This window comes from Bubalus bubalis, chromosome 16 (assembly GCF_019923935.1).
Source record: "Bubalus bubalis isolate 160015118507 breed Murrah chromosome 16, NDDB_SH_1, whole genome shotgun sequence".
Lineage (NCBI taxonomy): Eukaryota > Metazoa > Chordata > Mammalia > Artiodactyla > Bovidae > Bubalus > Bubalus bubalis.
In genome coordinates this window covers 64,568,320-64,587,249 of record NC_059172.1, presented here as the reverse complement: position 1 = coordinate 64,587,249, position 18,930 = coordinate 64,568,320, and the positions used below count along the sequence as shown (strand labels likewise).

Genomic DNA, 18,930 nt, shown 5'->3' with positions numbered 1-18,930 from the left:
AGTAGGTTGCCATTTCCTTCTCCAATGCATGAAAGTGAAAAGTGAAAGTGAAGTTGCTCAGTCGTGTCCGACTCTTAGCGACCCTATGGACTGCAGCCTACCAGGCTCCTCCGTCCATGGGATCTTCCAGGCAAGAGTACTGGAGTGGGGTGCCATTGCCTTCTCCGATAAACAGTATAGATGTTCACAAATTGGGCATTGCTTAGATCAGTATTTCTCAACACATGGTCCAGAGATTGCTGAGGGTCTTAGAGATTCTTTTATGAGGGTACTTAACCATACTTTCATGGGATGTGGAAGATCAAATTCTCTTCTTCATAATGCTTGCATCATTTGTCCTTTATCGTTTCATTTTCTTATGATTTTTCTAGAGGCTACATGTCATATAAGAGACTGAATGAAGAAGCAGATACAGGAAATTAGCTGCTTTCTTTTAAGCCAAACTTTAGAGACATTTTCAAAAATGTAAAACAGTGTCACTCTCCCCAGTAAATTTTTGGAAATACAGTTATTTTTCATAAAATGTTATGTTAACATTTATTTTTATAATTGAATTATTCTTGATATTCTTGATATTAATAAAATATTTTAAAATATCTGTTAATTTCTCATATGTAAATCATAACTTATAATAGTCTCTAATAGTATCATTTGTCTTGTGTGGTCCTTCAAAGCAGAGACCAAATCTGAAGGTTCTTTTGCATCAAGTACCTGACCGGAGAAGGCGATGGCACCCCACTCCAGTACTCTTGCCTGGAAAATCCCATGGACAGAGGAGACTGGTGGGCTGCAGTCCATGGGGTCGCTAAGGGCCAGACACGACTGAGCGACTTCACTTTCACTTTTCACTTTCATGCATTGGAGAAGGAAATGGCAACCCACTCCAGTGTTCTTGCCTGGAGAATCCCAGGGACGGCGGAGCCTGGTGGGCTGCCGTCTTTGGGGTCTCACAGAGTCAGACACGACTGAAGTGACTTAGCAGCAGCAGCAGCATAGTACCTGACAGGGAGTTCAATATGTTGTAGGCAGTAAACAAACACTTGCAAAATTTAAATGTTACACCTCTCTTTTGGAAGCAGTATCTCATTAATTCATTCTCATTCCATGTCATAACCTTGAAATGTCTTCCTTATTGTATCATGAGGCAAGTCTAGAAGGAGCTGGAGAATTCTTAACATCAAAATATTTAGTTATTCCTTCAGTTAAAAAATAAGTTCCTATAATCAAATATAGATGTTTATTACTTAAAAACAAAATAAAACTTTTTCACTGATTCATAAGCTGACAGATTTCACACTCTGTGGTGCTAATTGCCTTATTTATGTCTATTTTTCCACTTGAAACAGAAGTACTGAAGCAAATGCAAGACGAGACTGAGGCTATCCCGAAAGATTGCTGATTTTCTATGTCAACTCCCATGCTCTGAAGACTCCTAGAAGAGAGCCGAGTGAGATAGAAACCTACTGGGGGCTCAAGTTTTCCTGAATGTTAGCAGGCTGCTGGAATATCGCTAACAGGTAAAGCTCACGCTCTAACAGGGCCAGTGACAGGAGAGGTGGGGCCAGTGTCCAAAGCTGGGCTTAGTGTTTGAGTGAACAACACAATTTGATGTTGGCTGGGTATGAGTACAGAGGAACTGTTGAGGGATAAATACAGATTTCTAAGTTTGCAGGGGACAGAAGATCGGAAAGGCCATCAAGAGTCAGTGACAAATGGATCAGGTTGAAACCTGGTGAGGAAGGGATGTAATGGACTCAGGTAAGGACGGTTCTGACTGTTCAGTTGGGGACTTTTTGGCTACCTAACCTCTTAAGTTTCCTCACCATTAATGGATATTATTCTTCTGTAGACTTGCCTCTACTCTGCTCTCTCAGAGTAGAAGATCTCTCATCCCAGCTTCTCTTGATTTTTTAATTACACATTTAAAATGTTTACTTCCTCCATCTTTTAAGACCTGTTAGAGGATCCCAAATTATCTCCAGTTTCTTTCTGTGGACACTTGGAAAATGTATTAGAACATCCATTTGTCCAATTTAATATATGATGAGCGTTCTCTAGTTCCATCTATATACAAAGATTTTAGATTGTGCTTAGATTATGAATTCCTTGAAGATGGGAAAACTGTCTCTTATGACAAATGACAAATGAAACCATATTCCAAATCAGAAGATCATTGCAGCGATCTTCAGAACCTGGAGCATGGGAATAAACTCTATATTGTAGTGACTAGAACCTCAGACTAAGGCTCAAAATAATCTGATTTATTGCAGTAGTTTCTGTGATTAACTATACCATATTGATTAACTGTGCTTTAATCAGTTAACTGTGTTTTTAATCAATTTTAACTTTTTTAATCAGTTAACTCCTGATTAACTCTTAATCTCTCTAGTCCTCAATTCACTCAGTTATTAAATAAGGGTCAAGATAATCATATAAAGCAAGGTGATGCTAATAATAATGATCATAGCGGGTACATATTGATTATTTACTACATGACAGACATTGTGCTACCCATATATATTATCTTACTTTTTTAAGAGCAATCCTTTGAAGTAGATACCTTTTTCACTCTGACTTTACAGATGAAAAAACAGGCTCAGTGCCCAGGTTCACAAGCTAGCAGGTATTACATCTGACTTCTAATGTGGATCTATCAAACTTCCAAGCCTTTGCCCTCATTCACTAAGCCACTGCTTTCTTCTTCCCACTTCTTATCCACTAAGCCACCATTTTGCTTCTTTCTGAAAATTTCAAATTTGAAACAACAACCCAAAATGATAATGAACAGGGTCATTGTGATTTCTTCACCCCCTGCCAAAATCAAACTACTGAAGAATTAACCTGAAAAAAAAAAATTGAACAGGGCCAATTGCTGATTTTATTTAATCTTCCAGTGTGTTGAGAACCCAGCCCTATAACTGAGGAAGATGGGCACTGTGGGGAGGTTGGGAATCACAAGCGTGTTTTACAGGCTCGCTGTAGTGGCGAGCTGCCACTGTCCCTGCTTCTAGTTAGAGCTTTTGAGTCATAAAGATGAAAGTGCCGCGGACTTGATGGGGGCATCACAGTGCTGGTCTGAAGTTTAGGTGGGTGCATTGGTGGCTGAGGGTTGTTGCACTGGGAACATTCCCTAAGAGAGTTTAAGCTATTGGATGTTGGTTAATGATTACTACTGCAGAGGAGTCTGTCCTCTGTATCAAAGGAATAAGTTTAGAAAACTATACCCTTCTTCCCCAAATTAATTCAAGTTCCTGAGCATCTCCTAGGGGCCTCCTAGGGGCCAGTCAGAGTGGTGGGCACTGCAGACAAAAACTCAGCAAGTTGTCAAGTGTGCCTGCAGGAGCTGTGGGGGAGGAGACAGACACATCACACATACAGTGTGGGGAGTGCCCTGCTGAGGGAAGCGCAGTGTACTGAGAGCACAGAATAGGCTGAACTTTAAAACAGTTTCAAGGAGGAGTTAAACTTATGGATGAAGGTCCCTAAATAGAACCCCTGAATTCACTTTCCAGATACTGATCACTGAAGTCGACTGTAATCTAGCACAACAATTTTTATGGTTTTTCCTGTGGTCATGTATGGATGTGAGAGATGGACTGTGAAGAAGGCTGAGTGCCGAAGAATTGATGCCTTTGAACTGTGGTGTTGGAGAAGACTCTTGAGAATCCCTTGGACTTCAAGGAGATCCAACCAGTCCATTCTGAAGGAGATCAGCCCTGGGATTTCTTTGGAAGGAATGATGCTAAAGCTGAAACTCCAGTACTTGGGCCACCTCATGTGAAGAGTTGACTCATTGGAAAAGACTCTGATGCTGGGAGGGATTGGGGGCAGGAGAAGAAAGGGATGACAGAGGATGAGATGGCTGGATGGCATCACTGACTCGATGGACTTGAGTCTGGGTGAACTCCGGGAGTTGATGATGGACAGGGGAGGCCTGGCGTGCTGCGATTCATGGGGGTCGCAAAGAGTCGGACATGACTGAGCGACTGAACTGAACTGATAAAAGAGAGGTTGATGGAGGGACAGAGGCAGTTGGGAACTGAAAAATAAGCCATTGAAACAAAGCAGATCCCCTATGGTCTTATGAGTGTCTATTGAAGACTTCCTATTGAGAACAATGCATTTTCAGAAATTGGGTCACACATTTATAACAAGACTTTTGATATAAAGATGACAAGAGTGTAGAAATGAAATACATTTTTTATTATCTTGCACCTGTTACTCTATCTGCTACAAGATGTACCAAATCTAAGACAGTTCCAGGTCAGCCTGAGAGCTCCCCTCTGCAAATCAAATAGGGACTAAGGATAATGAGATTGCATCATCTTTAATATGTGGTGTCCAACATTGTCTTGGGCATGGCCTCGGACCAGTGTGAGGAGAAAGAGCTTGGAGGACTTATATAAGAGAATTTTACAGGATAGGCTGGACAGGAAGTAGTACAGATTGCCTCTGGCCACGTTTAGTCACTGGGCTACTACTAGTGGCCAAGAGCAGCTGGGAAAGAATCCAGCTATGAGCCCAGGAAGAAGAAATGGTTTGTGCTGCAACAATGAATGGGGGATTGGAGGACTAAGACTGAGAAGCATTTTGAAGATCCACCTAGAAAGAAGAAGTTGAAAGAATGCAAATAAGATAATAACTTCTATTGAAATAGTTTGAGTTGTCTTTCACATCCCCCAGGGAATAAGCCTGAGTCACAATGCAGCAAACACTTCCAGATTTTGCAAGTGGATTTTGTAAACTGAACTCTCCTGGGAATCTGTGTATCTATATGCAATTTACACCTCTGATGTCACCTATGAATACTTTATAGTGTGTTCTGATTATTATACTTCTTATGACATCATGTTCAAATGTCACCATCTCTTAATGATGATAATAATAATAATAAAGAGCTGATGCTTTGAGTTTAAATTAATTTTTTTAACAAAGCTATCAAGTAGGTACTATCATTATAAGGATTTTGCAGATGAGGAAACTGAGGCTTTGTTGTTGTTTAGTCACCAAGTCATGTCTGACTCTTTTTTGACTCTATGGACTGTAGCCCACCAGGCTCCTCTGCCCACGGGATTTTCTAGGCAGGAATACTGGAGTGGATTTCCATTTCCTTCTCCAGGGCATCTTCCTGACCCAGGGATCAAACTCGTGTCTCCTGTATTGGCAGGCAGGTTCTTTACCACTGAGTCTCCAGGGAAACCCTGAAATGAATTATAAGCAATTAATACAAATCAGTGAATGTTACTCTCCTGCTTAAAAATTTAGTGACTTCCTACTGAGATCAGAGGGAGAAGGTGATGGCACCCCACTCCAGTACTCTTGCCTGGAAAATCCTGTGGACTGAGGAGCCTGGTAGGCTGCAGTCCATGGGGTCGCTGAGAGTTGGACACGACTGAGTGACTTACCTTTCACTTTTCACTTCCATCCATTGGAGAAGGAAATGGCAACCCACTCCAGTTTTCTTACCTGGAGAATCCCAGGGATGGGGGAGCCTGGTGGGCTGCCGTCTATGGGGTCACACAGAGTTGGACATGACTGAAGTGACTTAGCAGCAGCATTGAGATCAGAATAATTTAACCTGCCTACTTAGACTGGTGTGTCTTCCATAATATGGCCCATGTTATTTCTCTTTTTTCTTTCCTTCCTTCACTATGCTTTAGTCTCAGGGGCCTTCTTTTTGTTTCAACCCCAAATTAATTTTTTCTTAGAGCCTCAGGAGTTTCTATTCCCCTGGTCCCAGATGCTCAAATGTATAGACAGATTTTGTCAGTCAGGTTGCAGATTAAATTCCATCTCTTAAAAGAGGCCTTTCCTGACCATCCTATTTAAATTAGTATTTTCCTCCTCAGAGCCATTCACTGTCTTCTTTCCCTGTATCACTTTCTTTGAGGACGTTGTCATTTTCTGGAATTATTTTAATAATGAATTCTATTTGTAGTCTCTTCCTCTAGGTTGTAAGCTCTACAAGAATGATGTCCATGGCTGTTTCACTTGTAGCGGTGTTCCCAGAGTCTAGAGCAGTAATGTAGCACAAAGGACTGAGTAAATACTCTTGAGTGAATGAATGAAAAAGTAACTGACCCAAGTTACAAGGTTAGCAAGAGCTGGTATTCTAACTTAGTTCTTTCTGATATCAAACCAGCTCGTAACTCTCTACTATAATGTCTCATAGGCACTCAGTAAACACGGCTGATTGGACCTGCAGCAATGTTCTCAGAGACAATAGCCGAGGACTTGATAGATCTCAACTCCCATTAGTGACCTCAGGTCAGGACGCCCCCCACACCCTGCCATTGCGTGCTCTGCCATTTGTGACAAGCTCCACAACCCTCCAAGTCTGAGTTTCGTGATAAAATATACCAGCTATACTTTTTGTGAGGTTTAAATGAAATAAGTGTATGAAAAGTTCATCGAAGACCCTAAAACATGGTATGACATTTGTTTTTGTCAGAAACGAAAAGAAAAATACATATTTTCTTCCTGAGCCCTTTCTGTGCAGTGTTTCTGTTTTTAAATTTGCCCCAATTTTATTGGGATATAATTGGCATACAGCAGTGTATAAGTTTAAGGTTTACAGCATAATGATTTGACTTACACACATCATGAAATAATTACCTCAGTAAGTTTAGTGAACGTGTATCATCTCACATGTACACAATTAAAGAAATATAACAGGTTCTCTTTTTCCTTGTGATGAGAACTCTTAGGATTTATTCTCATATGTTACGTTAATTATTTTTTATCATATTGTACATTACATCTCTAGTATTTATTTTATAACTGGAAGTTGGTACCTTTTGACTACTTTCATCCAATTTCTCCTTCAGTTATCTCCTGCCTCTAGTAACTACAAATCTGGTCTATTTTTCAATGAGTATGTTTGTTTATTTTTGAAGTATAATTAACCTACAGTACTGTATTAGTTCCTTTTATGCAACATAGAGATTCAACATTTCTACATATTTTAAAAGATTACAATGATAAATCTAGTTACCATCTGTCACCATAGAAAGATATTATATAATTATTGACCATATTCCTTACATGGTACATTTCATCCCTGTAAATCACTTGTTTTGTAATTGAAAGTTTTCCCCTCTTCATCTCTCTCACTTATTTTTTTCTTGCCCCCAAAATCCTCCCTTCTGGCAACCACCTATTTTTCCTCTGTATCTATGACTCTGTTCCTATTTAGTTATATTTTTTCATTTGCCTTATTTTTCAGATTCCACACATAAGTGAAATGATACAGTACTTGTCTTTCTCTGTCTGACTTATTTCACTCTTATTTCACTTATTAGCCTCTAGGTCCATCCATATTGTAAATGACAACTTTATTCTTTCATATGGCTGAGGAATATTCAAATACATATCACATCTTTTTTATCCATTTATCTATTAATGGGGATTTAGGTTGCTTTAATATCTTGGTTGTTTTAAATAATGCTTTTATGAATAATGAGGTATGCATATCTTTTCAAATTAGTGTTTCTGTTTTCTGTTTAAAAAATGCTCAGGAGTGGAAGCTGGATCATGTGGTAGCTTTATTTTTAATTTTTTGAGAAATCTCCATACTGCTTTCTCTCAGTTGTGTCTGACTCTTTGCGACCCCATGAGCCGCAGCACTCCAGGCCTCCCTGTCCATCACCAACTCCCAGAGTCCACCCAAACCCATGTCCATCGAGTTGATGATGCCATCCAACCATCTCATCCTCTGTCGTCCCCTTCTCCTCCTGCCCTCAATCTTTCCCAGCAGCAGGGTTCCAATGAGTCAGTTCTTCGCATCAGGTGGCCAAAGTATTGGAGTTTCAGCCTCAACATCAGTCCTTCCAATGAACACCCAGGAGTAATCTCCTTTAGGATGGACTGGTTGGATTTCCTTGCACTCCAAGGGACTCTCAAAAGTCTTCTCCAACACCACAGTTCAAAAGCATCAATTCTTCTGCGCTCAGGTTTCTTTATAGTCCAACTCTCATGTCCATACAGACCACTGGAAAAACCATAGCCTTGACTAGACGGACCTTTGTTGGCAAAGTAATGTCTCTGCTTTTGAATATGCTGTCTAGGTTGCTCATAACCTTCCAAACTTGTGTTCTAAGAATGAGCTTGAGCATCATGTTGTCACAGCAGTCAGCTTAGCAGAGACTGGAACAGAATAAACTACATGCATTTAAATTTATTTTTTACTTCCAGTTTCTGGGAATAAATCTGCCCAAGTGAAAATTAGTTTTCCTAGGAACTTGACCCCATTAGTGATTCATTCCATAGTTCAGAGGCCTCCAAGTTCCAGGATACAGATATAATTACTCTCAGTAGGGACATACAATGGGGAGTGTAGATAGTGTTTTGTGACAGTAGATTTTAGTTTACTACCACACAGCTTAAAACGAGTTTGTAATAGCAGTAGTGTTCAGGGGTGGAAGGGTTTTATTTTAAGTTTCTCTAGAGATTATTAGGCTGCAGTCCATGGGGTCGCTAGAGTCGGACATGACTGAGCAACTTCACTTTCACTTTTCACTTTCATACATTGGAGAAGGAAATGGCAACCCACTCCAGTGTCCTTGCCTGGAGAATCCCAGGGACGGGGAAGCCTGGTGGGCTGCCGTCTATGGGGTCACACAGAGTCGGACACGACTGAAGCAACTTAGCAGCAGCAGCAGCAGAGATTATTAGAAGACTTCAGAATTTGGATTATTTTTTGCTACTCTGTTACAAGTTCAAGAATAAACAAGCAAGATGAATGATACTTGCTTTAAATAGGTGCTTAACATGTTTTCCTGTATGTTAAGGACGAGTGGGCACTGTCTTTAGTGATTTTAATTTCTCACTTACAAAGGACATGGTGAAGTGCTTATCTAAGTTCAGGTAGATATTTTGTGGCAGAGTTGGAACTAAAACTCAAGGTCTCTGACTCTCAGAGCAGTGCTCTGGCTGCAAAATATATTCAACTATGTATATGGTGGAAAAGTGTCACATTTTTGAGCTTTGGACTTGTTCCCTTCTATCTTATGTCACATGTTGCTCTTCAATTTAATGCCAACTCCAGCTGAAGTATCTAGATCTGAGTCTTGTAAGCTTATGTGCAGCTCCCTTTCCCCTATTCACTTCAGGTGCACAGTTTTGCTTGCATAAGTGTTCAGAAGTCTTTTGGATCTACTGGAGTTCTGATAAGCTTTAGTAGATGTTACATTTGGAATGTAAGTAGAAAACATAAGTCTCTCCATAGATGTCTTTTTTATTTTAATGAGGCCACGAAATTTTAAAGAATGCCTTCATATTTTTTTCTAACCTTGAGTTAATAGTATGTTTAAATTATTTTCTAGGTAGACTCTTTTCTCCATCAAGAATCAAGAGGCTAATAATTTTAATTAAAAATTTTAATAGTAGTAAAATACACAAACTGTGAGGTTTACCACCTTTACCACTTTAAGCATACAGTTTAATAGTTAAGTATATTCATACTGTTGTATAATCAATCTTATAATTTTTTCATCTTGGAAAACAAACTCTATACCCATTAAACAACACCTCCCATTTTGCCATTTCACGAGCCCCTGACAACCACTATATTACTTTATGTATCCATGAATTTGACTACTCTAGGTACCTCATATAAGTGGAATTATACAGTATTTGACTTTTTGTGACTGGCTTATTTCACTTAGTATAATGACATCAAGGTCCATCCATGTTGTAGCATGTGTCAGAATTTCCTGCCTAAGACTGAATAATATTCTTCTGTCTGTATATACCACATTTTGTTTATCCATTCATCCTTCAGTGAACACTTGGATTGCTTTCACCTTTTGGCTATTGTGAATGATGCTTCTATAAACATGGATGTATAAATGTCTCTTCAAGGCTCTGCTTTCAATTCTCTTGGTTGTATATTTGGAAGTGGAATTGCTGAATCATAGGTAATCCTATTTTTATTTTTCTGAGAAACTGCTCTATTTTTTCCATAGTGGCTGTACCATTTTACATTTCCACCAATGGTATACAAGGATTTCAATTTTTATACATCCTAATCAGCAGTCTTTGTATGTTTTGAAAGTAGTCATTCTAATGAGTATGGGGTATCTCTTTGTAGGCTTTTTTTAAATTTTTATTTTATTTTTAAATTTTACAATATTGTATTGGTTTTGCCATATATCAACATGAATCTGCCACAGGTATACACATGTTCCCCATCCTGAACCCTCCTCCCTCCTCCCTCCCTGTACCATCCCTCTGGGTCGTCCAGGTGCACCAGCCCCAAGCATCCAGTATCGTGCCCTGTATACAAGACAGCAAAAGAGACACTGATGTATAGAACAGTCTTTGTAGGTTTGATTGTATTTCTTTAATGATTAGTTTGAACATCTTGTCATATGCTTTTGGCCATTTATATATCATATATATGGAGAAATATCTATTCAAGTCCTCTGCCCATTTTAAAATCTGGTTTTTATTTTTTATGTTGACATTCTAGATATTAAGATTTCAGATATATGATTTGCAAGTCATATGTTAGTCATACAATTTGCAAATGTTTTCTCCCATTCTTAGATTGCTGTTTCACTCTGTTGATTATGTTGTTTGAGGCACAGAAGTTTTAAATTTTGGTGTAGTCCAGTCTTTTTTTTTTCTTTTGTGGCCTGTGCTTTGGTGTAATATTTATGAAATCATTGTCAAATCCAGTTAAACTTTCCCCCTATGTTCTTTTCCAGAGTTTATAGCTTTAGCTCTTAGTTTAAGTCTTTGTTCAATTTTGAGTTAACTTTTGTATGTGATATAAGGTAAGCATCTAACTTCATTCTTTTGTACATGGACATCCCGTTTTCCCAAAACCATTTGTTGGAGACAGTGGCTTTTCCCCATTGCATTGTCTTGGAATCCTTGTGGAAAATCACTTGACCACATATGTGAGGGCTTTATCTGGGCTTTCTATTCCATTGATCCATATGTCTGTCTTATGCCAGTACCACGGTTTTAATTACTGCAGCTTTGTGGTGGTGGTGTTTAGTCACTAAGTCATGTCTGACTCTTGCAATCCCATGGACTATAGCCCACCAGGCTCCTCTCTCCATGGAATTCACTAGGCAAGAATACTGGAGTAGCCTTGTAATAAACTTTGAAATTAGAGATTTCCAACTTTGCTATTCTTCAAGATTTTTGGCTCTTCAGGGTTTGTTGAGATTCAACATGAATTTTAAGATGGATTTTTTTCTATTTCTACAAAAAATGACTTGGGGATTTTGATAGAGATGGTATTAAACCTGTAAATTGCTTTGGGTAATATTAATATCTTAACAGTATTAAGCCTTCCAATCAATGAACACAGGTTGTCTTTCCACTTACTTGTGTCTTCTTTAATTTATTTCAGTAATATTTTGTAGTTTTCAGTGTACAGTTTCTTTTGCTCCCTTGGTTATATATATTCTTAAGTATTTTACTCTTTTTCGTGCAGTTGTAAATTGAATTACTTTCTTTGGGGATCATTAATTGTTAGTACATAGGAATGTAGCTTGTTTTTGTATGTTGATTTTGTATCTTGAAATTTGCTCAATTTGTTTCTTATTTACTTTTTGTGGAGTCTTTGGGATTTTCTATGTATAAGATCATGTGGTCTGCAACCAGATAATTTTATTTCTTCCTTTCTAATTTGCATGCCTTATGTTTATTTTTTTCCTTTTCTAGTTGCTCTCCCCAGAACTTCCAGTACTATGATGAATGAAGAGGTGAAAGTGGAGATCTTTTTTACTGAATAAAAAATTATCTATGTCAAAGGGAATATGAATATATAGCAAACTGATTTTGAAGAAAAATGTTGAAGCTGATAAAAGTCAGAAAAAGGATTTCTGTAGGGATATTTTTACACTCTGGGTTGTTTTTCACTCTCTCTTGTACATGGACAGGGACAGTGAGTGACCTAAGCCAAAATCACATTAGACAAATATTCCTGGATGAACAGATGCTAATCTAGGCACCGAAGATTTAGGGGGAAAAATGGCAAGGTCCCTGATTTCATGGAGCTTATAGTCTAGTTTGGGTGTATGTGGCTTCCCAGGTGGGATTAGTGGTAAAGAACCTGCCTGTCAATGCAGGAGACATAAAAGACGTGGGTTCCATCCCTGAGTTTGGAAGATTTCCTGGAGAAGGGCATGACAACCCATTCCAGTATTCTTGCCTGAGGAATCCCATGGACAGAGGGTCCTGGCAGGCTACAGTCCATAGAGTTGCAAAGAGATGGACAGGACTGAAGTGACTTAGCACACATGCATGTGTATGAAGAATAACTATAATCAAATAAACAAGAAGAAAAATTTTGAAAGCGGTACATCCTATACACAACATACAGCAGGGTTATTAGACAGGTAGTGACTAGCAGATGGTTAAGGATATCTTATCTGAAAAGGTTACACTTGAGCAGTCTTGATGTAAGTGAGAAGTATGCAGCCATGTGAGGACCTGGGAGCAGTGCTCTAGACAGAGGAAGCATCAGTGCGTGACTCTGCGGCAGGAGCAAATTTGTTGTGCTCAAGCACAGCAAAGGGAAAGAAGGCCAGGGAGGATGGGGCAGAGAGAGTGAGGACACAGTCATAGGAGATGAAGTCAGAGCAGTTACCTGGAGCCGGATCAAACAGGTTCCTGGGATTCCAGGTAAGAATTTATTCTTAGAGTGATGTGATTCAGTGTACATTTTAAAGGCATTTCAGATTTATCTTTGTGTTGCTATACAGGGACTGAGTATGAGAATAGTGGGCTGTATGTGTTTTGTTTTCAAGCTGTCTTTACCTTGCACAGCGTTTGTCACCCACTGGGCACAGTAAATCCCACACTGGACAGAGGCTTGCCTTATTTTCTCATGTCGGGTGCTAGCCACGCTCTCTAAGGCTACTGGGATGGCCAGGGGAGGAGAGAGTGAAGACGGAAAACCAGAGCTGGGTTCTTGGATGTTGGGACTTTGACTGGAGGTAAACGTAGAGTCAACACCACCAGCACCTCCTCTGTATACCTTTCTTCAGTCTATACCACCAGGACCATTCCAAGAGCATCGTAGACTTTCCTTGCCTGAAAGCAGGCCAGAACTGCTGGGAAGATATTGCCCCTGGGAGCAGTCTTCTGCCAATGATGGCGGGCAGTGGGGGGGGTGGGGTGTGGGGGGAGGGTTCCAACATAAATATTCCAATTTCATCCCTCTTCAGGTAGAAAAACTCAGATGTGTTCTACATGGTTTTCCAGAATTCCCTAGTAGGATTAAGTCCCAGTTGCCCATAGTGAGTCTTACTTGATAATGCACCATTGACTGGCCTTATCCCTCTGTCTCATTCCCTATTACCAATGCTTCCTGTTGTCACCTCCCAAACAAATTACTTACCCTCATATTCTTGTCTCAAATTCTGCTTATGGGGGTAACCCAATTATTGTTATTGTTGTTTCAGTCATGTTTGACTCTTTGTGACCCCATTAACTTCCACATACCAGGCTCTCTGACTTCCACTATTACCCAGAGTTTGCTCAAATTCATGTCCATTGAGTCGGATTGGTGATGCTATCTATCTCATCCTCTGCTGCCACTTTGCCTTCAATCTTTCCAACATTGGGGTCTTTTCCAATGAGTTGACTCTTCACATCAGGTGGTCAAAGTATTGGAGCTTAGGCTTCAGCATCAGTCCCTCCAATTCAGGGTTGATTTTATTTAGGATTGACTGATTTGATCTCCTTCTGTCCAAGGAAGTCTCAAGAGTCTTCTACAACACCACAGTTCAAAAGCATCAATTCTTCAGCCCTCAGCCTTCTTTATGGTTCAACTCTTATATTCATACATGACTATTGGAAAAACCATAGCTTTAACTATGTGGACCTTTGTTGACAAAGTGATATGTATGCTTTTCAATATGCTCTCTAGGTTTGTCATAACTTTTCTTCCAAGGAGTAAGCATCTTTTAATTTCATAGCTGCAGTAGTAACTGTCTGCAGCAATTTTGGAGCCCAAGAAAAGAAAATCTGTCATTCGTTCGAATTTTCCCCCTTTTATTTGGCATGAAGTGAGGGGACCAGATGCCATGACCTTAGTTATTTTCACGTTGAGTTTCAAGCTAGTTTTTTCACTCTCTTCTTTCACCCTCATTAAGAGGCTCTTTAGTTTTTCTTCAGTTTCTGCCATTAAAGTGGTATTATCTGCATATCTGAGGTTGTTGATATTTTTCCCGGCAATCTTGATTCCAGCTTGTGATTCATCCAACCCAGCATTTTGCATGACGTACTTGGTGCAGAAGTTAAATAAGCAGGGTGACAATATACAGCCTTGATGTACTCCTTTCCCAATTTTGAACCAGTCTGTTGTTCCATGTTTGATTCTAACAAACATGTTGCTTCTTGACCTGCATACAAGTTTCTCAAGAGACAGGTAAGATGGTCTGGTACTCCCATCTCTTTAAGAATTTCCCACAATTTGTTGGGATCCACACAGTCAAAGGCTTTAGTGTAGGCAATGAAGCAGAAACAGATGTTTTTCTGGAACTCCCTTGCTTTCTCCATGATCCAATGAATGTTGGCAATTTGATCTCTGGTTCCTCTGGTGTTTGAAACCCAGCTTGTACATCTGGAAATTCTCAGTTCATGTGCTGCTTAAAAGTAGCTTGAAGGATTTTGAGCATAACCTTAATAGCATGTGAAATAAGTGCAACTCTATGGTAGTTTGAACATTCTTTGGCATTCTCCTTCTTTGGGATTGGAATGAAAACTGACTTTTTCCAGTCCTGTGGCCACTGCTGAGTGTTCCAAATTTGCTGACACATTCAGTGTAGCACTTTAACAACATCATCTTTTAGGAATTTAAATAGATCAGTTGGAATTCAATCACCTCCACTAGACTTGTTTGTAATAGTGTCTCCTAAGGCCCACTTGGCCTCACACTCCAGGATGTCTGGCTCTGGGTGAGTGACCACACCATCATGGTCATCCCTGTCTTTAAGACCTTTTTTTGTATAGTTCTTCAGTGTTTTCTGGCCACCTCTTCTTAATCTCTTCTGCTTCTGTTACATCCTTACTATTTCTGTCCTTTATTATGCCCATCCTTGCTTGAAATGTTCCCTTGATATCTCTAGTTTTCTTGAAGAGATCTCCAGTCTTTCCCATTCTATTGTTTTCCTCTCTTTCTTTGCATTGTTCATTTAAGGAGGCCTTTTTATCTCTCCTTGCTCTTCTCTAAAACTGCATTCAGTTGGGCATATCCTATTACAACATAGGGTATCCAGCCAAAATCCTGCTAATGATTATTCTATTGGCTACTGGGATTGTGTCAGAGTATCTTTTTACTGAGTGCTTCATAAACCTGTTTCTATGGATTCCTAAACATAGAAGGCCACATGAAACCTTAGCTTTGACTTGTGAAAGATTTTAAATTTACAAACTGCTACTGCAGATTGGATACAGGTAGACAGAATGAAGTGAACCATCTTTGTCTGCATTTTTCTCATTATTTGTATCTGCAGCATTCACTGTGTCTGACCATCTTAGGCACTCAAGAAATATTTATTGAATGAGTAACATGGGGAATATGGTGAGATGGGGTGAGATGAAATGTTCATACTTAGTTATTTTTTAGACTCTTAGAAAACTCAGGGTAATAGACAGCCTTCCCAAATTCCCCTTCATTTTACCTCTTTGCACCCAAACTGCAACACAGAACTGGGGGCTGGGAATGAATGTTGGGGCTGTGACATTCACTTAATTTTTCTCTTAATTTATCTGAGCTTAGCTTTCAATTAGCTTATTAAGCAAATATTAGTCAGTACTTACTAAGTTTTAAGTGCTCTGTTGAGGATGTGGAGATATGTGGGCTAGCAAAGAGGCACAATCCTCTCCCTTTTAAAATACAAAGATTATTGAGGGTAGAGATACTGCACAAATTATTACACAATTCCCTGTTTCATTATAGTCATATTAAATACTAGGAAGTAAAAGTACAGTATACTGTGGACCATACAACTACAGACCTAATCTAGTCCAGAAAAGAGAAAAGGCTTATTTGAGGAAGTGACTTTTAAACTGAAACCTATAAAACAAAGTAATTGAATTAAATGTTTTGCTACTTCCTCTTTGACTTTGAAATTCTGTGACCATATCCCTACTTTAAACAGGGTTAAACCGTTTACGCTAATATCTAGGCACAGTAGGTCCTGGTTTAAGGTATGAAGCCAACTTTTCTACTCTGAACAAAAGGCACACAGAGTCCTGGCCCAGGTTGCCAAACACTGTTCCCTACAAGGATGGATATTTTCAACAGATGAGGTTGGAATGTCTCTGTACTTGCTCCCCCAGTTTTCCTAACTTCCTGGGTGTGTACTCTTTTTGATCTGCTTTGCCTCCTCTGTTAACCCATTAACACATCTCTAGTCTGAATACTGAAGGGACCTAATGACAAATGCACACTTTTGGTGATAGAGCTTACATTTTGTTCTTTTTAAATTTTTAAATTGATGTATAGTTAATGTACAATTTTGTGTTAATTATTGCCGTACAGCAAAGTGATTCAGTTATAATATGCATTATTTTTTCTATTCTTTTTCTATTCCATTCATCATGGTTTATCATAGGATATTGAATATAGTTCTCTGTGCTATCAGTAGGACCTTGCTGTTTATCCATTTTAGATATAAAAGCTCACATCGGCTAACCCAACCTCCCACTGCACCCCTCCCCCAACCTCCTCCCCCTTGACAACCACTACTCTGTTCTCTAAGTCCTCAATCCTGTGTCTGTTTCACAGACAGGTTGATCTGTGTCATATTTTATGTTCCACCTGTAAGTGATATCATATGGTATTTGTCTTTCTTTTTCTGACTTCACTTAGTGTGATAATCTCTAGTTGCATGGAGAGTGTATTCTGAATTTGAAAGAATAGAGTCAGGGAATTCTACCATGTAGTCTCTCTTTACATATTGGTGAAGATTCAAGCAGCTATAAAATATGTCATTTTCTGGGTTTTCTTCTTTCTGTGGCCGCATCCCACTACTCACTATTATAAAATGTTCAGCCACAGAGATGGGTCTGTAAGGTCTCTTCTCCTCTAGTGCTGAGACAACACAGCTGGGTACTGTTCACCAGTTATGGCAGAGTTCTTCCTGGATGGTTTCTTATGAAATCTTGGAAGAGGATATATTAATCCAGCTGTTTTCTGACTTTTGAATCTTTCTTATAATTTTCTGATTGTGTAAACCACTGATTGAATAATCCCACATGGAGAGCTCATTCTGTTCTTTGAATGGCTCCATCAATGTACTCAGGCAACACCTATGCCCCTATCGTGTTTTCTAATCACTCCTGTTCATTCCCTGTACTTGGCTCAAACAGGTATGCAGATGGAATTTTGGCCCATTTTATTATATGGCATTTAAACAACACTGAAAGCTTCTTTCCTGGCATAGTGATGTATAAAACAAACAACCCGTCCACAAAAATTGTGTAAATACTAACGTCCTGGCCAGTTAGAAAAACTCAAGAAGTCAAACAAAAACAGAAACAAACCAAAAAAAAAAAAACCCACAAAACCAAAAATACCACCTTCAAATCAACCCAAGAATGTGCTTCTTTCATTGCAAACACTTCAGCAGGGTTTATTTCCTATCCAAGGACAATGTTGGGGAACCCTGTATTCATCTCCCAAACCACACATGGAGATTACACCTTGCAGCAAGCACGAGGGTTAATGAAGTCAGGAAGAGGAAGAAAAGTCCTGTGTGGGAAGTAATGCTGAATTGCTGCTCCCCTTGGTCCAGTGGTGGAAGCAGAAGGAGAGATGCCCTCCATTGGAGAGACACCAGCCAGGTCCAGTGTCTTTTTTGGGGGGATGGGGGGAGGAATTATTTTTTTTTATTAAAATAAGGAACACTTCGTGAATTTGTGTGTCATCCTTGCATGGGGGCTGTGCTAATATTCTCTGTATCGGTCCAATTTTAGTGTATGTGCTGCTGAAGCGAACACTCCTCTGTCTTTTAAAACCAACCAGTTCTCTCTCACATTAGTGGGGTAAAGGCATATGTTTGGTGAGAAATAATGAGGTATACTTGGAACATCCTATATACTTGCAGCTAAGAATGGCTGTCCTAAAAGCGAATATATGTTAATTATATCCATTAAAACAATAAAGTTCAAAAATATAGACAATAGATACCTCTTATTAAATGTTCAAGAAGTTTATATTTTTTCCTCTGCATTTTTAGAAACAATGTAGCTCTTTAGATCTAGAGAGGAAACATTTACATTACAACACTAGCTCTTAATCTTTGACGCGTGCAGTTGTTCTCAGGATTATGCTAATATCTAGTTTTTACTAAAGCACCTATGAGCCAATATCCTTGCACCATTACATTTAATCCTCAGCCCTTAAGGTAATATAAGATTTCCTTCATTTTATAAATGTGAAAACTAAAGTTTTATGAAGTTAAGCAAACTGCTCCGGTTTGCACAATTAGCAAGCAGCAGAACCAGGCTTTGAGCTCAGGTGAAGTGACTCAGAGTTCAAACCTGAGAGGTGCCTGTCCCACATCCAGTTTTTGGGTAAGTGAAGGGGACCAACAGGGAGGAGAGCAAGATGAGGTGGTAGACATTGGGTCTCTCAAAGACTTACATCTGTAAGAAGTGACATCTAAATGAGGCTGCTGGAAGGACAATTGGAAAGATAACAAATCAAGCGGTAGTGGGGGCTGAAGATAGCAGGAAAAGGCAGTTTGTGAGATATCCGTACAGACGGAGTGTGAGGCCGGGGGTGGAGAGGAGTGATGAGACAGATAGTACTTTCCAGAGAGGGCTGAAACCATACCCTTACCCATACCTCTTACCTCTTAGATGCTCTTCTACAGTCTGGTGGCTCCCCAGTCACCAGGTGGAGTGTGAGCCCCCCACTTGTAACCAATATAAAGTGATGGAAGTGACAGTGAGTGT

At 39.5% G+C, this 18,930-nt stretch overlaps 1 non-coding gene across 1 annotated transcript; it reads right to left on the bottom strand.

Annotated features, from left to right (window-relative positions):
- Nucleotides 1-17,863: 17,863 nt before the first annotated feature.
- LOC112579777 lies at nucleotides 17,864-17,970 on the bottom strand. Its single transcript, XR_003104110.1, has one exon. It is a non-coding gene; the product is annotated as a U6 spliceosomal RNA (small nuclear RNA).
- Nucleotides 17,971-18,930: the final 960 nt, after the last annotated feature.